The sequence below is a fragment of the Monodon monoceros genome, unplaced genomic scaffold, assembly GCF_005190385.1.
Source record: "Monodon monoceros isolate NGI ecotype Baffin Bay Population unplaced genomic scaffold, NGI_Narwhal_1 Super_Scaffold_3, whole genome shotgun sequence".
NCBI lineage: Eukaryota > Metazoa > Chordata > Mammalia > Artiodactyla > Monodontidae > Monodon > Monodon monoceros.
In genome coordinates, this window is record NW_021703780.1 from 44,830,514 (window position 1) to 44,844,835 (window position 14,322).

The 14,322-nt window shown below is 36.3% G+C and overlaps 1 pseudogene; it reads right to left on the reverse strand.

Moving 5' to 3' along the window:
- The window catches only part of LOC114907570, a 124,650-nt pseudogene that overhangs the window by 74,223 nt on the left and 36,105 nt on the right, over positions 1-14,322 (reverse strand).

A 14,322-nucleotide genomic window follows, 5' to 3' on the forward strand; every position in this document is an offset into this window, starting at 1 on the left:
CAGTTCCCTGAAAGATATAGATAAAGGCCTGACATGGATTCTTAAGTTGTTTTTACAGGAAGCACCCCTCCACCAGATGAAAACTGCTGACTGCAAGAATATAGAAACCAGAAGGTTGATGATGCTTGAAACTTCACCTTGATGCCAACCAATCTGAGAATCATGTGTGAGCTGATCATGCACCCTACAGCTCCCTCCCTTGCATGGCCTTTAAATCCCCTTCCCTGAAAGCCATCAGGGAGTTTGGGTCTATTGAGTATGAGATGACCATTCTCCTTGCTTGGCACCTGCAATAAATGCTGTACTTACTTTCACCACAACCTGGTGTCAGTAGATTGGCTTTACTGTGCACGGGCGAACAGACCCAAGTTTGGTTTGGTAACATTTCCAAATGAACTTTTTAAATGCAGGATGGTGCTTCCAGCTGGCAATGATGAGTGCAGAAACCCTGCTTCTTTGGGAGAGACAGCAGTCACTACAAGTGTATCAGAACTTGACCTATCTCTTCATGCTTTTAGGAAGCTGGTCTCATCAGTTATCTAATACTGTTAATATATATGTAGACAGCTCATCATTTAATTGTCCATCCATTAAAGCCTGGACTGGCTGACAGGACATTTGCTTCTCACTAAGCATAACTTGAAATTATTTAAAAACTTCTGTTTTTTCCAGATACAAAATATTAATATTTATTAGAAAAGATATTGTACAGAGTTTTTATTTTTAGAATCTGGTCTAATTGTATTGTAAGAGAGGATTTTAGTTATTGGGAACATCTACCAGACTTAGAAAATCGTAAGTCCTCTTCTGCAGCCTGTAATCACCAGGCTGACTCTGTGTCTGGAAACCAAGTTTGTCTGGACTATGGTCTAATTTTCCTGTTCATTACTACGGGCATGGGATTTTATAATTTTTCTGCTTTATGTATCTCTGGATTGGGTGTAGGTCAATAATACTGATCTAAGATAAATCACAAAAATCATGTATACAAGGAAAAAAATATTCTTTTAAAGTACACATTGATGACATATTGATTCATAAGTAATGTCAACAAATTTCAAAAAATAGACATCATATGGAACATTTTCCCTCATCTTAAAACAATCTGATTAGAAAGTAACAATAAAAGATGTGTTTGAAAACCAAAAAACAAATTCCCAAACTCCTGGCTTACAAATTTTTTAGAATGGAACAGTAATGAAAGTACGTATCAAAACCTCTGGGGTGCAGATAAAGTGGTATTCAGAAAAAGACCACATTTATGATCTTAAATAAGTTTATTAGGAAATAATATTTTATAGGTTTTGTGTTGGTTGTTTTCTACTTATTCATCTTTTGAAAGAGATGCTATGTATTCAGGCTATATTTTTCAATACACAAGATGTTAGATGGTCTTTTTCTATCATCTCTTTGTCCATTGAGTCAAGACTGAATCCACTTCTCAGATTTAATTGGAGGACAGGCTGAGATAAAGCAGACTCAGTCTTCCATTTCAGGGCAAACTGAATTAATCCCTTCTATGCTTTGTGGAGAGTCTTTCCAGATGTTTGCTTTAAGTTGTCTGTCAATCTTAATTTTGGGTGGTGGTGTGTTTTTACCTTTTCCTATAGCTTTATAAGTACTTTAGTGAAAAATAGGAAAGACCATATTAAAGGGTGTTAACAAACACCATTTTAAAAAAGAATCCTGCTGTTTGTTCCTTTGCTTTGGAAGCAATGAAGTTATGAGCAAGTTAAATTAGTTTACCTATGCCATACTTTGATCAAATTCAGGCAGAATTCAGGCAGATGTCAGGTTAGTTCAAGTCTATAATCACTGCTTTGCTGTTTCTGTGTTGGTTTTGTAATTTGCTTAGAGAAGGAGCCCTCCTTATTCTTTGTGTTCCTGAGTGACATATACACCAATGATATAATTTTTTTCTCCATTTTACCTTAAACAGATATCCCTTATCTGCTTTCATTCTGAAGTTTGCAGATTTCTTAACAGGTTTATTCACTAAAAGCCCCAGTAGACTCTAAGATAATTGTAAATAACACACTAAATAAAAGCTGAAAGTTTAAGCCAGGATGAATATAGATACAGATGCACAAATCCTGTCTCAGACTTTTGAATCAGAGTTTTGGTACAGGGATTTTGTATCTATGGTTTTAAAAAGTGGTTCTAATTCCTGCCCCTGGTGGCAAAACACTCAAATGAATGAACAAACAAAAAATAAAAAACTCCCTCTGCTTTAATTTGTTATATGCAAATTAACTAATTACTTAATATGGTGGGTAGGTTCTAAATTGTATTCCATCTGGCTTCATTTCTTAAGCATGAATCGCTACAGTGCAATTCAAACAGCTCAGGGGTTCAACTGGACTTGGACCAAATCCCACTCTGCCTCTTGTGAGCAAATCACATCCTGTTACTCTGTGCCTTGGGCAAGTCACTTACTCTCTTTGAGCCTGTTTTCTTATTTGGAAAATGGGGAGAATATCATCTATAACAAAGGATTCATTTAATTGGTAAGATCTTATTTTCTAGAAGTCTGGTTGGAAACTCAATACTGAAAACAATAGGTGACAAGATCCTGGACATTCTAAATGGAATGATTTGCTAAAAAGTGTCCGAAGCCGCCTTGAGACAGAAAGGTCACATATAAGAGAAAAGATGCAGGGTAGACTGATCAGAAAGGGGATTTATTTGAAGAGATTTGTTAGCCTGGAAGGCATGACCAAGACTCCCTATACAGATTCTCCCTGATGCTGTGGCCTCACCCTGCAGGCATCCTCCAAGGACAGGTTTCTACTAAGATGGCTCTGTCTGTAGTCCTGCACGGCAACCCTGGCCAATAGGAAACACTCTGTTCCCACGGTTGTGAAGTAGGAGCTTGTCTCCGCCACAACCCACCAACAGGGATGGGGGATACAATGGAACAGATTGAGAAACAATGGTACAAAGAAAAAAAGACTGTTTTTAGGTTGCGCTTTACTTCACAAGCTTCATTATTTACATATATTTAACCCACATGACTCCCTCTATCAACTCTGAGTACATTTATGATAATATCTCATTGGGGTGCCATTTGCTGAGTTACCAAAACCTAGCATCTTCTCCTTGAGCCTTCCTTACCCTAGAACTGCCAAAAAACTCTGGGATCTGTTTGGTTCAGGGTAGGAGATTGGAGGAGTGTCTCCTATAAGCTGAAGATTTGGAGTCCAACACCCCTGATAGAAATTCTTTGGGACTAGTTAGGTAGAACTGGTTATTTGTGCACAGACTTTTAATGTTGAGGTCACCAGGGTTCCATCTTGTTTTCTTTGGCTACACGCTTTCCTTTGTAATCTCATGCATTGCCACAGCTTTCAGGACCACTGTTAGGCAAACAACTCAAATTCCTATCTAGCTCCATCCATGGTTCCATGCTCCTGATGCTTATATTACTCTCTATATTTTTGTATTTCTCACAAGCATCTCACATGTAATATGTTCAAGACTGAACTCCTGAAATTCATCCCTCTGCTCTATTTCCATTTAGTAATTGGTACCATCTCCCTTCCCAGCTTCCTACACAAGAAGCACCCTTATAAAACCTCCAGCATCTCTTGCCTAGAACACCCATCTCATTTCGTACCTTAACTACCTCCATCCATCTTCCACACAGGAACTGGAGTGATCACTATTGTTTTCTGTGTCTTTTAATCTTTCAGCTAAGCTTTAAAATCATTTTGTTAAGTTCTAAGTTTACACATTAATTTAGGGAGATTTGAAACCTTTGTAATATTCATGCAAGAACATGATTATGTGTGTCCATCTGTTCAAGTCTCACCTACTTCTCCCAACAAAGTTTTGTAGTTTTCTTTATAGAGGTTCTGGAGATTTCTTCCTGTTAGGAGGATTTTTTTTTCTATCTTGTTTTCTAATTAGTTATTGCAACAATATATGAAAGCTATTGTATTTTGTGTATTTGTATAAAATAATTTATGAGTTGATCTGTCAGTTAATTCACATATATTTTCCAAGCAGAACACCAAAATATTTTAAAATAATGATCATTTTATTAACATTTCAAATAGTGCTTCTGTCTTAATGTCCTTGTCTTTTATTTCTCAGAATCTAACTACATGTATGTTAGATCTTTTACATGTAGTACATGCTCTTATAAGCTTTTCTATTCAAAAAATTTGAAAAAAATAGTGATCATTTTGTCTTTTTCAAAAGTGGAGAGTTTCCATTTATGTTGCATTGACTGGAATTGCTGAAATAAAATAAGGATTTATTTTTCCAATGATTATACCATTCATTTCTATCTCCTACTTTGTTGTATTGGTTAAAATATTCTCAGACTGCATTGCATCAAAATTTATCTTCCTTTTCCTGAAGTAGATGCATTTAGGGACATTTTTCAACTGTGCTAGTGAGGCCTCTACCTATTTTTTTTTTTTTTGCCTCCACCTATTTTATCTCACTTTACATTGCTCAAAATTACTTGAATTATTATTATTATTGCCATTGTTATTGTTACTCACAAAACAGGAAGATGACAGAAAGTTAAGTTTGGAAAAGAGAACAAACCAACTAGAATTCCATTACTCTTACTGTTAACAATTAGAGTTGGAGAGATTATTTTCTATTTTTAATTGAATGCATACTTATTTTATTTTTATATACTGCATTGTTGAAATTTGGATGTTCTTAACATTTGATAATTTATTTAATTTTTATAATTACAAAAAATGTCTTACAAATACCAAACTTCTTGTGTTAGACAAGGGTATCTAATTTGGAAAACTTTAGCTCATTTGGGTTACACAAAAAAGGGATAATATAGTGATATTAAATTTTTATTTAAAATTAATTGATATATGGTTAGGGATAGTAACACCTAAGTTATACTTAATAAAATCACATTACTTAGTGTAAATAAAATAAAAGTACATTAAAGGATCTTGGATTTCTTTTAAAATATGCTATTCCTAAAGCTTATATTTTCATAAAAGGATCACAATTGATAAATTACAGCAGAGAAATGAATGTAAGTGTTCTCGGTTTTTGTATGATGTGCCCAGACAGACTGACATTTTGATTGTTACTTTAGAAATCTTGTGTGTTTGTATGTCATTGGCTCAGGTTAGAGGTTGAATCCTGGTCTAAGTTTTTATCTGTAAACATACACATTATAGGATAATGCTGTACGTACAATAATGATGTCTCAAGCATATATGAATGACGAAATCCACTTACGTTAAATCTCAAGAGATGGAGAGAAACTGGGATTTTTGTTTCCTTCTTGACAGACACATTCATCCTATCTGGCAACCTCTGGTTCCTGCAGTTTCTCCAGGCCAGCAGTGCTGGATGTGCAGAATTCAACCATGGATGGCAAAACACGGGTAATATCAGTTTTGATGTAATGGTATGAGCTCACGAATAAGGAAGATAAGGGATGTTTTTGGGTACTGAAAGACAATTATCTGCTTATTTTAACCACATGTACCAGATATTTCCAGATATTTTTCCTTGATGGATATTCGGTTTCCCCTTAATAATTTTTCCTGACTCTTCCTTTTCATTAGTCTTGTCTGGGAAGTTCAGATAAATCTGTCAACATAGCAGCTGACTTTATGTTGTATGTTGTGTCTGAGATATGCTTGCTTTTGTGATCGCTCTGATTGCTATTATTGCCACCAAATAATTTTAATACTAGATTCTCCTTGCTCTGTAAAACTAATTATTTTTATATCAGTTCTGCCTAGGAAGTTGGATTACAACCCGCAGAACACACATGAATAATAGAACTGCAGGTTTACCCTTAGAAAATAAATAGTTTCTATATAGGGAAGAAACGGTCACAGCACACAGAGAGCATGAGTTTTGAGAGTGTTCAGATGTTTATGGAAAGCAGGGAAGTTCCCCTCACTCTGTCCTCTTTAATCGTTGGTTGATAGCTTCAAAAAATTCTTTAATCTTCATCTCTTTTGTTTTAAGGTGATAGTTAAAGTAAAAATCAATTACCGGGCTTCCCTGGTGGTGCAGTGGTTGAGAGTCCGCCTGCCGATGCAGGGGACACGGGTTCGTGCCCCGGTCCGGAAAGATCCCACATGCCGTGGAACGGCTGAGCCCGTGAGCCATGGCCGCTGAGCCTGCGTGTCCGGAGCCTGTGCTCTGGAACGGGAGAGGCCACAACAGTGAGAGGCCCGCGTACCGCAAAAAAAAAAAAAAAAAATCAATTCGCGTGCCGTCATATGACTAGGACAAATTTAATTCAGCAGAGCAGTTCTGTTATAAAATAACATTTGTTGATCACCCCTGTGTCTTATGAACCAGAAGTACTATCTATGTCCTGGACATATCCCAGTAAACTAACTGATATCCAAGCACTTGAGAGAATCTGGTGGTTTCAAATACTGGACAATAAAAATTCTCATATGTAATGTAATGATTGTATACACGAGGGAAAGGACGCTTAATAATATTTAAGGTTTACTATAACAAAGAGGTGCTCTGTAAATATTAATTGTAATATTAGCTGTATTTGTCTTTAGATCAGATAAGCTGCTTTTCATTAAAGAGAGAAATGATTACTCCATTTTAATATTATATTTAATGTTTTAAAATAGCAACAACTTATTGATTTGTTTTTCTATGCCCAGTACTTTACATAAAATCTTTGCACTTTTTCCCCTATTACATCAGTTAATGCATTCTTATTGTAATAATTCTGGAAATTTCTTGAAAATATAGTGAAGACCACAAAAATCACCAATAACTCCATCACTCAAAGAGACTCATGATAAAAATTTTGGTATAGCTCTTTCAGGTACTTTTTCCATGCATAGTCTACACATATATTGGCAATTTAAATGAAATTAGTAACACAGTGTACTGTATTCTACTGTTTTTCATTGAATCAATTAATCATTTTTTCATAAATTTACTAAGTATTTTTTGAAAATACTCCTCGGTTTAAATATTCTGCCACATTTTTAGTGGCTGCATGGTGTACTATTTTCCGGAGGCATGGTAATCTGTTCAAACAGGTACTGTTGGTCTTCTCTGGTGATCACACTTTGAGTCACTATGAACAATGCTGGGTGATTTTCTAAAATTGGAATTGCTCTGTTGTGTACATATTTTAAAGATAGTAGAATATGTTTCCAAAAAGCTTTCCAAGAAGGTTGTGTCAAGTTCAATTGCATGAAATTGTCTATGAAAGTATCCATTTCCCAGTAGTCTAGTAAATATTGTCAATAAAAAGTATTTCCATTAGTCTTAATTCATAGTTTTATGCTTAAAAGCAGGGTTGATTATTTTTCATGTTTAGTACACTTAAGATTTTCTGTTAGTGCTTACTTGATTATATGTTTTACCCATTTTAATTGAATTCATCTTTTTCACAGTACTGTGAGAAATATCCTGATGTATTAAGTATCATATTAAGGCCTCTAGCACTCTTATATATGGGTTTAATGTTTTCAGTTTATTTGCTTTTAGCTCTTGATTTTTAATCCATTTTGGGGTTATTTTTGAGTATGGTGTTAAGGAGTGTTCTAATTTCATTCTTTTACATGTAGCTGTCCAGTTTTCCCAGCACAACTTATTGAAGAGACTGTCTTTTCTCCATTGTTTATCCTTGCCTCCTTTGTCATAGATTAGTTGACCATAGGTGTGTGGTTTATCTCTGGGCTTTTTTATCCTGTTCCATTGATCTATGTTTCTGTTTTTTGTGCCAGTATCATATTGTCTTGATTACTGTAGCTTTGTAGTATAGTCTGAAGTCAGGGAGTCTGATTCCTCCAGCTCCATTTTTTTACTTCAAGGTTGCTTTGACTATTCAGGGTCTTTTGTGTCTCCATACAAATTTTAAGATTTTTAGTTCTAGTTCTATAAAAAATGCCATTGGTAATTTGATAGGGATTGCATTGACACTCCCTTCTGGCTTGTAGACTTTCTGCTGAGAAATCAGCTGTTAACCTTATGGGAGTTCCCTTGTATGTTATTTATTGTTTTTCCCTTATTGCTTTTAATAATTTTCCCTTGTCTTTAATTTTCGTCAGTTTGATTACTATGTGTTTCAGCATGTTTCTCCTTGGGTTTATCCTGCCTGGGATTCTCTGTGCTTCCTGGACTTGCGTGGCTATTTCCTTTCCCACGTTAGGGCAGTTTTCGACTATAATCTCTTCAAATATTTTCTCAGGTCCTTTCTCTCTTCTCCTTCTGGGACCCCATAATGCAAATGTTGGTGCATTTAATGTTGTCCCAGAGGTCTCTTAAGTTGTTTTCATTTCTTTTCATTCTTTTTTCTTTATTCTGTTGTGAAGCAGTAAATTCCACCACCTGTCTTCCCGGTCACTTATCCATTCTTCTGCCTCAGTTATTCTGCTATTGATTCCTTCTAGTGTATTTTTCATTTCAGTTATTGTATTCTTCATCCCTGTTTGTGCTTTAATTCTTCTAGGTGTTTGTTCTTAATTCTTCTACGTCTTTGTTAAACATTTCTTGCATCTCTTTGATCATTGCCTCCATTCGTTTTCCAAGGTCCTGGATCATCTTCACTATCATTATTCTGAATTCTTTTTCTGAAAGGTTGCCTATGTCCACTTCATTTAGTTGTTTTTCTGGAGTTTTATCTTGCTCCTTCATCTGGTACATAGTCCTCTACCTTTTCATTCTGTCTATCTTTCTGTGAATGTGGTTTTTGTTCCACAGGCTACAGGATTATAGTTCTTATTGCTTCTGCTGTCTGCCCTCTGGTGGATGAGGCTATCTAAGAGGTTTGTGCAAAGATCCCTGATGGGAGGGACTGGTGGTGGGTAGAGCTGGTTGTTGTTCCGGTGGGCAGAACTCAGTAAAACTTTAATCTGCTTGTCTGCTGATGGGTGGGGCTGAGTCCCGTCCCTGTTGGTTGTTTGGCCTGAGGTGACCCAACCATGGAGCCTACAGGCTCTTTGGTGGGGCTAATGGTGGACTCTGGGAGAGGGCTCACACCAAGGAGTACTTCCCAGAACTTCTGCTGCCAGTGTCCTTGTCCCCGTGGTGAGCCACAGCTGCCCCCCACCTCAGCAGGAGACCCTCCAACACTAGCAGCTAGGTCTGGTTCAGTCTCCTATGGGGTCACTGCTCCTTCCCCCTGGCTCCTGATGTGCACACTACTTTGTGTGCATCCTCCAAGAGTGGAGCCTCTGTTTTCCCCACTCCTGTCAAAGTCCTGCAATCAAATCCTGCTAGCCTTCAAAGTCTGATTCTCTAGGAATTCCTCTTCCCGTTGCCAGACTCCCAGGTTGAGCCCCAGGTTCTGAGCCTGATGTGGGGCTCAGAACCTTCACTCCAGTGGGTGGACTTCTGTGATATAATTGTTCTCCAGTTTGTGAGTCACCCACCCAGCAATTATGGGATTTGATTTTATTGTGATTGCACCCCTCCTACCATCTCATTGTGGCTTCTCCTTTGTCTTTGTATGTGGGATATCTTTTTTGGTGAGTTCCAGTATCTTCCTGTTGATGATTGTTCAGCAGTTAGTTGTGATTTCAGTGCTCTCACAAGAGGGAGTGAGCACATGTCCTTCTACTCTGCCATCTTAAACCAATCTCTCCTTATGTTGGCTCTTGATTTTTAAATATACAAGTTAATTTTTGTAAGTAAAGTCTATCAACCTCTTTTGTTATGCTTTCTGCTTCTGTGTCTATGCTTAAAAAGTCTTCCTTATCAGGAGATTAGAATAATAGAAATTAACGTTTTCTTTTAGTACATTTTGATTTCATGGTTGTACTTTTTAATATATTGGAAATTGATTTTAGTGTGGGTGGTAGAGTATTTTCTGAGTTCACAGTAGGGGACTGAAGAATACATTTCTGTTGACATCATATGTGAATGTCAGCAGAACTAAGTACAGACTGCCTGGGTTCAATTTTTTTCACTCAAAATTCTGTAGATGCTTCTCCATTATGTCCTACTCTTTAATGAAGATAGCTTGATTTTCCTTCTTTTTTTTTTTAACATGAAATCTATTTCCTCATTGGATACATATGAATCATCATTTATTTTTAAAGTTGAAAAATTTACCAAGATATCTTCATGTGCTGGCCTATTTTCATTATTTTTGCTTTAATTATGATAAGTTCTTTTTAATATGTAGATTCATATATATTATCTAGGTTCAGGAAAGTTTTCTTGTATTATAAATTTTTGTACTATTTTGGTTCCATTTGTTCTTTTCTCCTCCAATTATATGTAATGGTGAATCACTTTCCTACATATCTACTACTTTCTTTTATGGTTTTTATCTCTTAATTATTTTTTCTGAATTATAGGTAAAATTCTAAAGCTTTTTCCAATTAAATTTTTTGCTCTGTTTATTCTGACCTTCAGTACTTCTAGGACCTTCAATTTAAATTCAATAACTATTTTTTTATGTCTTTAAAATCTTGCTTTAACTTATCCAGCTACTTTACCTCTCAGCAAGCTGGCCTTGCAGTTTAGACTGTTTTCTTATCAGTTCATCTTTGGTCTCCTCTCTTTTTGCACGCATTTACATTAAAAAAAATTGAGGACATAAAGACAACACATACCTCTGTTTCCAGTGACATGCTTATGCTTTTATTTTATGCTACCAAATATTTTTATTTGTTCCCCTTTTTTTCCCTTTTCTTTAAGAAGGAGCAATACTACTTACGATAGCCAGGACATGGAAGTGTCCATCAACAGATGAATGGATAAAGAAAATGTGGCACATATATACAATGGAATATTACTCAGCCATAAAAAGAAATGAAATTGAGTTATTTGTAATGAGGTGGATGGACATAGAGTCTGTCATACAGAGTAAAGTAAGTCAGAAAGAGAAAAACAAATACTGTATGCTAACACATATATGGAATCTAAAAAAAAAAAAAAGGTTCTGAAGAACGTAGGGGCAGGACAGGAATAAAGACATAGAGAATGGACTTGAGGACATGGGGAGGGGCAAGTGTAAGCTGGGATGAAGTGAAAGAGTGGTATGGACATATATACACTACCAAATGTAAAATAGATAGCTAGTGGGAAGAAGCTGCATAGCTCAGGGAGATCAGCTTGGTGCTTTGTGTCCACCTAGAGGGGTGGGATATGGCGGGTGGGAGGGAGGCTCAAGAAGGAGGGTTATGGGGATATATGTATATGTATAGCTGATTCACTTTGTTATATAGAAGAAACTAACACACCATTGTAAAGAAATTATACTCCAATAAAGATGTTACAAAAAAAAAAAGGAGCGATATATCTAGGGCCACCCTGTACTCCAAATGGTCAGTGATAACACAATATGTATACCAGAGATATCTCCAGTTCGGACCGAAGAAGAGATGCCCCTGAGCTATGTACATCTCAGAGAACATGGAGAAGCTGAGGTTTGTCTCTTTCATTGACCATCCATCTTGGCATATCCTGGAATGGGATCATTAATCTCAGATTCTTCAAAGGCCAATGGTTCAGACTGTACAACCCCAAGGCTGGATTGATTAGATTATACCAGTATTGTCATAAGTCCTTGAATCTGGTATAAACCCAGCAGCATCATGCCACATATTTTAGAAAAGGGTATACAGTTTACCTGTGAACAACACAGGTTTGAACTGCATGGGTTTACTTAATATGAATTTTTTCAATAAATACGCACCATGGTACCACATGGCAGATCTGTGGGTGATTGAATCCTATGATGTAGAAACAGGATATGGAGGGCTGACTGTAAAGTCATACTCAGATTTTTGAGACTGCATGCGTGTTGGTAGACCTAATCCCTGCATTGTTCAAGGGTCAACTTTACTTGCACATTTGAGACCTAACTTCTAAGTTAGGTCTTCTAAGACCTAAAACTTCTAAGTTTTAATGAGATTACTTAGCACTTTCAGTGACTTACTATGGTCTTTCAATTTAATTATTATATTGTTATATTTTGTTATTATATAATAACATTATATAATATTGTTATATAAATTATATTATATATTTTTGTTATATTATTGTCGTATTATATGGTTATATTATACAATGAATCATTATATAATATATTATACTATTGTTATATTATACTATATATATTGTTATATATCCCCCTTTCTATTGTTTCCTCTGCTTCTCCCCCTGTCTTGAAGTACCTGTCTGATTTGGGTTTGGTTTACCTCATATTATAAGGTAAGGAGGTTGTAAGATTTTTTCCTTCATTCTTGAAAATCAGTAATTTTACCACGGTGTGCTTAAGTATGTGTCAAATGTTTTTGGAATTCGGTGAGCCTTCTTAATTAGGGGACTCAAGTTTTTCTTCAGCTCAGAGAAATTTTGTCTATTTTCTATGTCATTATTACATTTCATTTTCCCCCTCTGAGCCACCTATTTTTGTGATCTGCACTTGAAGTCCCTTGTCTTTCACTGAAGATATTTAGATATTTGTCTTTTGGGGATCTGCATTAGTGGCCCAAGAGATTAAAAAAAAAGTCCATCCTTTTCTTAAACTCATTTTCTGAATTTTTAATTTGAAAATGATGTTGTTTATTGTTTTCATGCTGAATTTCAATCTTCTATGTCTGCTTATTGTTTTTGGTTCAATAGCTATCTCTTCCTCTGGGGTTCTGCTTGACAAGGTTACAGTGGGCCTGTTCGGTTTCTCTGGCTGCTCTCAATGGGTGGTATGGGGAGAGGAAGGAGGAGATGCTCTGCTGGGATATGCAATTAGTAGTTGCATTGGCCTCAAGAGGGGAGGAAAACAGCGGCTTCCACCTTCAGAGAATTTCACATAGTCCTAGCATTGGACATCTCTGTCTGTATTTGGTAACATGTCTTGTAGATTTTATGTTAGAAATCATGGGCTACTTAATCATAAAAATTCTGTATTATTTTCAAGACAACAACAACAAAGTAGATCAATTTAACCTCTTGACATTTTTCTTCTCCTCTTTACTAGGGCTGTTTTGCAGGATTTTGTCACCCAAAATTTATTTGGAATAATGTCAGAATTTAATAACATTACATACTCTTACAGGTTGTATTTTTGGCAGTAAACGTTTATAGTATAATTCTAAACAACATGCTGTTGTCCAAATATTAATGATGTGTGAAGAAAAATACACATTTTACTTAAAATTACTTTTTATCATCTTAATTTCTACATTTTATTTTGTTCACTCTGTTCCATGGCTGAGTGTCAGAGGAGCACTGTTTGAGGACATTTCAGAAACTTTAGGACCATATTTCACTTCTTGTACATAAAAGTATATGTCTGTGTGAGCATTTTGACTACTTGGTGCACAATTACGTATAATCTTCCAATACAGGTCCTTTTTCTCCTCTCATTCCTTCCTTTCCTGCTGCTTCCTGATATCTGTTTGATGTCAGTTCAGTGTACATTCATTGAGTAACCTGTTACATAGTAAATGAACACTGTAGGTGTTGGGATACATAAATAAGTATAGCATGGTTCCTGGGTGCACACATAATTTGTTTGTAACCACACAGCAGGTAAATCCTGTTAAAATATTTGGTATGCTTATCAGGTCACAATACTTTTTAGAAAAACCAAATAAAAATCTAACATTTATTAAGCCTTTAGCAAGGTAGCATGGTATTACATTTGGGCCACATGTAGGTAAATTATATAGAACTCTGGACAGGTGAGGAAATGGGAATTATTCTCTTTTTTTTTATCCTTTAATCCTGACCCAGGCACAAAAATCAGTTCTCTATTTCCTGGACAGGTTAAAAACTATCCTAAGGCCCTAAAAATAGTCATCAGCTTTGTTACATAAAATTATATCTGACTTACAAAAATTATAGACTAATGGAAAGCATATTATGGCGGGAAAGAAATGTACGAATTTAGGATCTTGGTTTATTGAACCCAGTAATAGCTCAAAATTTACTTCAATGATATGATGTAAAATACATCTCAAACTTTATATCAATGGATGAACTTCCTGGTGGCCCAATGGTTAAGAATCCGCCTGCCAGTGCAGGGGACACAGTTTCGAGCCCTGGTCAGGGAAGATCCCGCATGCCACGGAGAAACTAAGCCCATGTGCCACAACTACTGAGCCTGTGCTCTAGAGCCTGTGAGCCAAAACTACTGAGCCCGAGTGCCACAACTACTGAAGCCTGTGCGCCTAGAGCCCATGCTCTGCAGCAAGAGAAGCTACCCAATGAGAAGCCCGCGAATTGCAATGAAGAATAGCTCCTGCTCGTTGCAAATAGAGAAAAAAGCCCGCACGCAGCAACAAAGACCCAAGACAGCCAAAAACAAAAATAAATAAATAAAAACAGGGGGGGACCTTGAAGATGGCGGAAGAGTAAGATGCGGAGATCGCCTTCCTC